Below are 10518 nucleotides of genomic sequence, written 5' to 3'. Positions count from 1 at the left end.
ATATGAGTAATTCACCACTGTATGACAGCCACTGTAGTGTCCCTTTTGGTATGTTCACAATCACTGCTTGAGTTAATTGTTACATAGTCCTGATAGTGCTGTTGCTAATATGCTCATCAGATTTCTCACTTATTTCTAACCTCATAGTGAGGTAATAATTCTTTCTAGTAAATTAGTTTGTGTTGGAGCAAGACTGTTAAGGGACATATGCACTGCTATTCAACTTCAAATTATATGCAACTTCAGTTAACATCATAAGGTGTTCATTTTGCTTAACACACAAAACTGCTGTCTCCTTCAGGGAACACACCCATGCACTTCACACACCCTATGTATCCCTCATATATTCACCCTTCAGCCAGGGTCACACCATGACCCTCATGAGGGCTTCACACCATCCTTTCACAGTAGGGTGGGTTCCTTTACCCGTGGACATGCCCGCCCCCTGCACCACTTTGTAGCAAAGTTATCATCCCTACAGCAGTGGTAGCTCAGTGGTGAAGGTACCACTGCCAAGTTGCTGCTGTTGGGCCCCTGAGCAAAGCTCTTAACCCTCAATTGCTCAAATTGTAGTCAGTTGTTGTCGCTTTGGATACTAGCGTCAGCTAAATGCCATAAAACTGTAGATGTAAACCTAGCCTTGAACCCAACTTTACCAGCTGGTATATGTGTGCTCTGATCAACAATCCAGACTCACTGCCATGGCAATCAAAATATGCATTTAGCTTCCTCACTCTCTGTGACACTGCTCTTTCCTTCAGAGCATGATGGTCTCTGTCATAGACCGCATATATTGTTAAAAACACTTGTACACTACTAATTAACTACCATGCACCATTTTGTTATTTCCAAAATACAAAACATAGAAACTTAACACACCTCCATCTCATCCAATAATCTCTCTCTTTTCTTTTATAACAGATTTGAGCCTTGGTATTGCTTGTAAAACCATGGTGAGAGTTAATTATTGTTTTTGATGTTATTTTAACATGACATTTGCCTAAACACACAGATCCCGTCTTATGTTTTTTTTTATGTAAAGTATGATGGAAACAACTTGATAGTCTACAAAATTAAAAATATTAAAGGGAACCTTTATAGATGTGTCAGAACATTTTTATTAATTTAACAGATTTGAAGCTTTTGTTTATGGTTAACAATTTATGGTAAACAATGGATTCAAACTTAGCATAAAAAGCTAATAAAATCTATATCTAAAAGAAATTATGATCAAAAATCAATGTGAACAAATAACTCATGTAAATAAAATTGCAGATTTATTTATTGTATTTATGCATGCATACATACCAAAGTGAGACATTTTTCAGTTGTATCTTAATTCAGATAAATTAGGTTTCCATGTTTCTAAATGGTTGAAAAACAATTTGCATACACAGAAATACTAGTACTTATGAATACACACCTTATCACCAAATGTTTTCAGCCTCAACGTCAAAGGAGATTCTCTGACAGCCTTGTGCTTGAGGAAGATGATAGAGGTTCTGTACTGGTATCCAGGATTAACCCTGATTTATCAGCCAGTCAGGGACTGCTAGAAGGTAAATTCAAGAGTTTTAAGTACTTTCCAAATTCTGTTATGTCTCCACCACTGTTTGCATCATTACTGCAGAATTTAGTTCCGTCCTTAATCTAATACAATCCACTTAAGGTTTCTCAGAGCACTTGAATAGTAGATCAGGTTGCAACTAACCTTTGCAAAAGAATTGAGGGGATTTGAAGACCTGAAGGAGGTGTTTTTTTTAAGGTGTATTTAACCATTGTTAAAATTAACCCAAAACTTTATTCAGTTTGTGTTGTGTACAAAAAAAGTTCTTCCCATTGATGTTGCAGGAGATAAAATTGTTGGTGCCACTATTCACTTTGACCACCTAACGAAGAATGAAGTGGTTGAAATACTGAAGCTAATAGAACCATATGATGACAAGGTTCAAATGCTGGCAAAACAGGACAAAGGATCCAGAAAGTCTAAGAGCTTGGGGAATCTGGATAGAATCAAAGCTCCAGATGAGGTGTGTGGTAACCATATTTAAAATGCACAATAAATACAGCTATAAAAATAGTTAACAATATAACTATCTTAAATAAATAGTGACACAAAAAACACTAATTGATAACTAAATATTTCTGCAGATACAAAAGGATTCTTACCACAAGCTTTTCAATGCCAAAGTCAAGAAATTTTTGAAAGAAAACCCAGATGGAAGAAGTCAAGAAAACACAACCAGCTCCATTAACAGGCAAAAAGCTGCCCAGGTTTTGAGTCATGACAACGCAAAAAAGGACATCAGTAATATGCTTCCAAATGACTTGCCAGCGGTGGACTTCACAAACAAGAAGGTGGATGTAGCAGCTTGCCTTCGGAAGGTAGAATGCAGGGAAAAGCCCTTAAAATCTTCACAGTCAGCTAACAATATTGGGCCTTTGGAGTGTCAAAATGATATTACAGACTTTATACACAACCCACGCACTCCAGAGGTTGGCAAAAATGACATGAAAACATTTCCAAACATTAATGCTTATATTCCAAATGTGGCACTACAGAAGTGCAACATGGACATAGGTACAGATACACATATGAGTGACTCAATAACCAGGCCTGGAAATCTGCCAGAAGCACAAAACCTCACCACTGCTGTTCCTGATCTGGAATTTCACACACATGATAAGACACCAAATATAAATCTTGGAGGAGCTATGTCAGAGTTTGATCCTGAGGTTAATTACACAAGTTCAGACGTTAGGACTGATGTGTCAGTGGGTAAAGTTCCAAATAAAAAAAAATCTAAGAACAATGTTAAAACTCCAAAGGTTAACTCTCATGGTGTCTCAGAACATAAATACAACTTTGACCTTCTACAGCAGAGCTCTGATCTTGCCCAGACAGGTGAGGTTAGAGCCCCTGAACTTGGTGAATATAATTCAGAATTAGTATCAGGTCAAACCAACATGAAACATGGTAGGGTCAAAGCGCCTGAGCTTAACATTGATGCTATCTCTAAATATAATTATAGCCCTGAATTTTTGCTCGAAAGTTTAAAGGTATCAAAGACAAGAAGAACTATGAATGCCTCAGAATATGACACACGTCCTTTTAAAGTGGATACAAGGATCATTGACCTAGATAGTGCAAAAGTAGATTTTGAAGATAATCAAATGTATGGCCTTAAAACTCCTCATTTTGAATCTACTGTTCCCTTAGGGAAGCCAAAAGGTGAATTGTCAGGTATCTTGCCCTATGGATCAGATCTTGAAGACCCCAAGCTTCTGGGAATGACTGATACCCAAGATATAGATTTTAGTCTCCATAATGGTAACTTGATGCGTCCAAAATTAAATGTGAAAACTCCTGACATCAGTAGCCCTAAAGGGAAACTTGAAATGCCCAAACTGAAAATGCTAAAATTGAACCTTCCAGATTTCAAAAGCCCTGAAACTGATGTTAAAGATTTGCACAGGCCAGATTTAAGAATGTCACATAATCTTGATTCAGATATTAGTGTTCCTGACATTGAAATTGATGAACATAAAACACCCAGATTTTATATGCCTGATTTTGGGCTCTTAGAACCTGCAGCAAAAGTATCTGACATTGATCTCTCACCTCCTCACATGAAGGGAAAAATAAATTCACCAAACCTCACAGATCCAGAGATGAATGTAGATATTCATGCAGACAGAATAAAAACACAATCTTTCAAAAAGCCCAACATTGATGCTGAAGTTCCAGACATTGAAACTCCTGACTTTGACATCAGTGCTCCCTTTGGCAAAATGAAAATGCCTAAATTTGGTTTATCAGGAACTTTGCCCAAAGGCCCAGGTGTCGAAGGTCCAAAAATTGAAGGTGGGATTGATGCCAAAGACACTCAGTTTACATTGCCAGAAGCTGATCTAAGGGCACCAAATCTAGAAATAAAAAATCCTGATATTGACATTGACAGTCCTACAGGAAGAATCAAAATGCCCAAATTCAAAAAGCCAAAATTTAGCCTTCCGGGTTTTAAAGGACCTGATACTGAGTTGGCTGGGCCAGATATAAGCTTGTCATCTTATAAACTGAATGCAGAGTTTGGTGCTCCTGACATTGACATTGATGGACCCAAAACATTGCTTAAAGGGACAGATCTCAAAGGCCCCCAAATTAATGGAGGAATTGATTCACCAGCAATGAAAATGCCTAAATTTGGATTTTCAGGCAAGTTGCCCAAAAGTCCAGATCTCAAAGGCCCAAAATTTAAGGGAGGAATCGATAGCAAAGACATTAATTTGAATCTTCCTGAATGTGATTTGAAGACTCCCAACTTGGATTACAACTCTCCTGATATTGGTATTGATGGTCCAGCAGGTAATTTCAAAACGCCCAAATTTAAAACACCTAAATTTAGCATCCCAGGATTTAAAGGACCCAAAACTGATGTTAAAAGAGACTTGACGCATCCAGATTTTAGCTTGTCATCACCCAGACTGGATGGAGAAATCAGTGCTCCTGACATTAACATTGATGGACCTAAACTTAAAAGTTCCAAACCAGGACTTACACTTCCAGACATAGACTTACCATCAGGCAGTGTGAACATGCCCAGGCTTAAGACACCTGATTTAGCGCTATCAGGTCCTAAAGTAAAGGCACCTAAGATGGATCTCTCACCTGGAATGATTAAAGGGGAGATCAATTTACCAGACTTCATTGATCCTGATGTAAACATAGACATCCCTACAGGTAAAATTAAAGGGCCAACTCTAAAAACACCAAAAGTTGATATGAATGCTCCTGAGTTTGACACTGATGTTCCCACAGGAAAACTGAAAATGCCTAAATTTGGATTTTCAGGTAATTTGCCCAAAGGCCCAAATCTCAAAGTTCCTAAACTTAAGGGAGGAATTGATACCCCCAACATGGACGTGACCCTTTCCAAACCTGATTTAGAGGGTCCAAACCTAAATTTGAAATCTCCTGATATGGACATAAATAGCCCCTCAGGGAAACTGAAAATGCCAACTTTTAAGATTCCCACTTTAGGACATTCACGTCCCAAAGTTAAAACACCTGAATTGGATCTCTCTGCTCCTACATTTAAGGGAGATCTTAATTCACCTGACTTTAATATTAAAGGCCATAAACCAAATGTTACAATGCCAGACTTAGATGCAGATATCCATGCTGGTAAAATGAAAGTGCCAAATTTGGAGAAACCAAACATTGACATTAACGTTCCTGAATTTGACACTAATGCTTCCACAGGGAAGCTGAAAATGCCTAAATTTGGACTTTCAGGCAAGTTGCCAAAAAGTCCAGATCTCAAAGGCCCTAAATTTAAGGGAGGAATCAATGGAAAGGACATTAGTTTGACTCTTCCTGAAACTGATTTGAAGACTCACAACTTGGATTACAACTCTCCTGATATTGGCATTGATGGTCCAGCAGGTAATTTCAAAATGCCCAAATTTAAAACACCTAAATTTAGCATCCCAGGATTTAGAGGACCCAAAACTGAAGTTAAAGGAGACTTGACGCATCCAGATTTTAGCTTGTCATCACCCAGACTGGATGGAGAAATCAGTGCTCCTGACATTAACATTGATGGACCTAAACTTAAAAGTTCCAAACCAGGACTTACACTTCCAGACATAGACTTACCATCAGGCAGTGTGAACATGCCCAGGCTTAAGACACCTGATTTAGCGCTATCAGGTCCTAAAGTAAAGGCACCTAAGATGGATCTCTCACCTGGAATGATTAAAGGGGAGATCAATTTACCAGACTTCATTGATCCAGATGTAAACATAGACATCCCTACAGGTAAAATTAAAGGGCCAACTCTAAAAACACCAAACGTTGATATGAATGCTCCTGAGTTTAACACTGATGTTCCCACAGGAAAACTGAAAATGCCTAAATTTGGATTTTCAGGTAATTTGCCCAAAGGCCCAAATCTCAAAGTTCCTAAACTTAAGGGGGGAATTGATACCCCCAACATGGACATGACCCTTTCCAAACCTGATTTAGAGGGTCCAAACCTAAATTTGAAATCTCCTGATATGGACATAAATAGCCCCTCAAGGAAACTGAAAATGCCAACTTTTAAGATTCCCACTTTAGGACATTCACGTCCCAAAGTTAAAACACCTGAATTGGATCTCTCTGCTCCTACATTTAAGGGAGATCTTAATTCACCTGACTTTAATATTAAAGGCCATAAACCAAATGTTACAATGCCAGACTTAGATGCAGATATCCATACTGGTAAAATGAAAGTGCCAAATTTGGAGAAACCAAACATTGACATTAACATTCCTGAATTTGACACTAATGCTTCCACAGGGAAGCTGAAAATGCCTAAATTTGGACTTTCAGGCAAGTTGCCAAAAAGTCCAGATCTCAAAGGCCCTAAATTTAAGGGAGGAATCAATGGAAAGGACATTAGTTTGACTCTTCCTGAAACTGATTTGAAGACTCACAACTTGGATTACAACTCTCCTGATATTGGCATTGATGGTCCAGCAGGTAATTTCAAAATGCCCAAATTTAAAACACCTAAATTTAGCATCCCAGGATTTAGAGGACCCAAAACTGAAGTTAAAGGAGACTTGACGCATCCAGATTTTAGCTTGTCATCACCCAGACTGGATGGAGAAATCAGTGCTCCTGACATTAACATTGATGGACCTAAACTTAAAAGTTCCAAACCAGGACTTACACTTCCAGACATAGACTTACCATCAGGCAGTGTGAACATGCCCAGGCTTAAGACACCTGATTTAGCGCTATCAGGTCCTAAAGTAAAGGCACCTAAGATGGATCTCTCACCTGGAATGATTAAAGGGGAGATCAATTTACCAGACTTCATTGATCCAGATGTAAACATAGACATCCCTACAGGTAAAATTAAAGGGCCAACTCTAAAAACACCAAACGTTGATATGAATGCTCCTGAGTTTGACACTGATGTTCCCACAGGAAAACTGAAAATGCCTAAATTTGGATTTTCAGGTAATTTGCCCAAAGGCCCAAATCTCAAAGTTCCTAAACTTAAGGGAGGAATTGATACCCCCAACATGGACGTGACCCTTTCCAAACCTGATTTAGAGGGTCCAAACCTAAATTTGAAATCTCCTGATATGGACATAAATAGCCCCTCAGGGAAACTGAAAATGCCAACTTTCAAGATTCCCACTTTAGGACATTCACGTCCCAAAGTTAAAACACCTGAATTGGATATCTCTGCTCCTACATTTAAGGGAGATATTAATTCACCTGACTTTAATATTAAAGGCCATAAACCAAATGTTACAATGCCAGATTTAGATGCAGATATCCATACTGGTAAAATGAAAGTGCCAAATTTGGAGAAACCAAACATTGACATTAACATTCCTGAATTTGACACTAATGCTTCCACAGGGAAGCTGAAAATGCCTAAATTTGGACTTTCAGGCAAGTTGCCAAAAAGTCCAGATCTCAAAGGCCCAAAATTTAAGGGAGGAATCAATGGCAAGGACATTAGTTTGACGCTTCCTGAAACTGATTTGAAGACTCCCAACTTGGATTACAACTCTCCTGACATTGGCATTGATGGTCCAGCAGGTAATTTCAAAATGCCCAAATTTAAAACACCTAAATTTAGCATCCCAGGATTTAAAGGACCCAAAACTGATGTTAGAGGAGACTTGACACATCCAAATTTTAGCTTGTCATCACCCAGGCTGGATGGAGAAATCAGTGCTCCTGACATTAACATTGATGGACCTAAACTTAAAAGTTCCAAACCAGGACTTACACTTCCAGACACAGACTTACCATCAGGCAGTGTAAACATGCCCAGGCTTAAGACACCTGATTTAGCGCTATCAGGTCCTAAAGTAAAGGCACCTAAGATGGATCTTTCACCTGGAATGATTAAGGGGGACATCATTTCAACGGACTTCACTGATCCAGATGTAAATGTAGACATCCCTACAGGTAAAATTAAAGTCCCAACTCTGAAAACACCAAAAGTTGATATGAAAGCTCCTGAGTTTGACACTGATTTGGATTACAACTCTCCTGATATTGGCATTGATGGTTCAGCAGGTAATTTCAAAATTCCAAAATTTAGCATGCCTGGACTTAAAGGACCTAAAACTGATGTTAAAGGAAACTTGAAGCATCCAGATTTGAGCTTCTCATCACCAAATCTGGATGCAGATATCAGCACTCCTGACACTGACGAACCCAAAGCTGGCCTTACACTTCCTGGCATGGACTTGCCATCAAGAAAATTAAAAATGCCTAAAGGACCAAATATTAAAGGCCCCCAAATTAAGGGAGTTACTGATGTCCCTGATATGAATTTGAAATTCCATGAATCCAACTTGAGAGGGCCAAAATTAGATGTGAAATCTCCTGATATTGACATTTATGGTCCTGAGGATAAACTTAACATGCCTAGATTAAAAACTCCTAAATTTAGTATCTCAGGGTTTAAGGGTCCTAATTTTAAAGTTAGACAAGACTCACCAGGAACAGATTTGAACTTGTCATCCCCCAAATTGAATGCAGATCTTAGTGGTCATAATATTAGTCTTGATGGACCCAAATCTGATCTACAGGGTTTCAAATCTGACCTGACACTTCCAGATATGGACTTGCCATCAGGCAAAGTGAATATACCGAGATTTAAGATGCCTAATTTTGGACTCTCTGGGCCTAGCATAAAGACACCCACAATGAAAGGAGAGATCAATACAGATGCAGCCTCAGGGAAAGTAAAAATGTCTGAATTTGGTCTTTCCAGTAGTTTCCCTAAAGGGACATACGGTGTTATGGGAGGAACTGATTCCCCAGACTTTAACGTGCAATTCCTTGAATCTGACACAAAAGGGCCCAAACAAGTCGTAAAATCTCCTGAAACCAATATGAATAGTACTGAAGGTAAATTCAAAACATCCAGACTAAAAACCCCAAAATTCAACATTCCAGATTTTAATGAACCTGATTCTGAATTCAAGGGAAATTTAATCTCATCATCTCCTAAATTTGATGCAGAGGATATGGCTGATGAAATCAATACCAATTCTGATCTTAAAGGGCCCAAACCAGATCTTACGCTTGCAGATACTGACCTGCCATTGAGAAAACTGGATATTCCCAGTTTTAAGGTACCCGATTTAGAATTCTCAGATTCAAAATTGCCTAAATTTAAGGGCAAAGGGGAGGTAAATTCACCTGGCATAAAAGTTACTGAAACTGAGTTCAAAGCTCCAGATACTGCATTAAAGGCTGTATCCCTCAAGAATAAAACAAATGGCAGTATCAAACTTACAAAAGACTTGGATGCATTGGTATCAAATTTAGATCTTGATGTACCACATGTCACCTTAAAAAAGTCAAAATTTAAATTCCTAACAATAGTGTGAAACAATGAAAAATGACACAGAACATTAAAATGATAGTGGTCTGTTTTCTAGTTTATCACTGATGTACAGAAGGCAGAAACTAATTTTCATATTTTGTATAATGTATAAGTATTCTGTATAATGCCTGTGCCAAATGTACATGACATGTATTAGGGTATAGAATATAAGAAACTAGGAACTGTTCAAAGTGTGCATGAAATCTATTGAATATTTGAATGTACATTCTGAAATGTAATGATATCTCAACATGTCCTTGTAAATACAACATGTCCTTGTAAAAACATTTTATCTTGTAATCTAATGTTACAGTTTTTTTTCCCTCAGTTTCATTTTATCATCATTAAACATTTATATTTCACTATTTATTTGAAAGCATGCTTTTATTGTGATGACTAGTTTGTATGGTTGTTTCAAATTAATGCTTTCAGAAATACACCTCTCCTTCTTATTGCAAAATAAGATGTATTCACAACATTAAACATTTAGGTTGAATCAGTTGGAATACCACTCACAGCTTACAATGTAACAGTACCTTCAGTAATAGATTTGTCTAAGGAATTAAAGGGTGTTAAGGGAGACACAGAGAGAGCAAATTACATAATGGGTCCTTGTTTTAGAATAAGCAAAGGATCTAGCTATTGTGTTGCTGTCCCTATTTATTCCACAGTTTAAATACAAGATCCAATAAAGCATATCTGATATCTCGAGTCTCAATTTGCATTGTGTACATAATTGTTGTTTATAAAAGCCAGAATATAGAGAAAGTATTATTATTGTAGTTATTATAGGATTTAGCCCGAATTGTGAACGACCTGCCATAAGGTTTTTCTTATCTTTAGACTTTAGATACTTGAAGGCACCGCGATGAAAACATAATGGCTTTAAAACAGTGTGCCATTAACTTTCCCTACAGCCACCTGTTAACAAGTGGGATGTCTTAGGTAAAATCATTTTTGAAACTTTTTGTGAACGGGTGGCTCTTGCCTGGCTTGCCTGATTTCTGGTAAATCATGAAGAAGTGACCCTAAATTACTAATATCTTTCGGCTCTAATCGTAGTACTTCGGGATCTGCCTCCATTTTGTGTCGTCTTCGCGATTTC

Source organism: Electrophorus electricus, chromosome 26, assembly GCF_013358815.1.
Source record: "Electrophorus electricus isolate fEleEle1 chromosome 26, fEleEle1.pri, whole genome shotgun sequence".
In the NCBI taxonomy this organism is placed as follows: Eukaryota; Metazoa; Chordata; class Actinopteri; order Gymnotiformes; family Gymnotidae; genus Electrophorus; species Electrophorus electricus.
The sequence above is the reverse complement of the archived record's forward strand: the minus strand, read 5'-3'. Positions refer to the sequence as shown.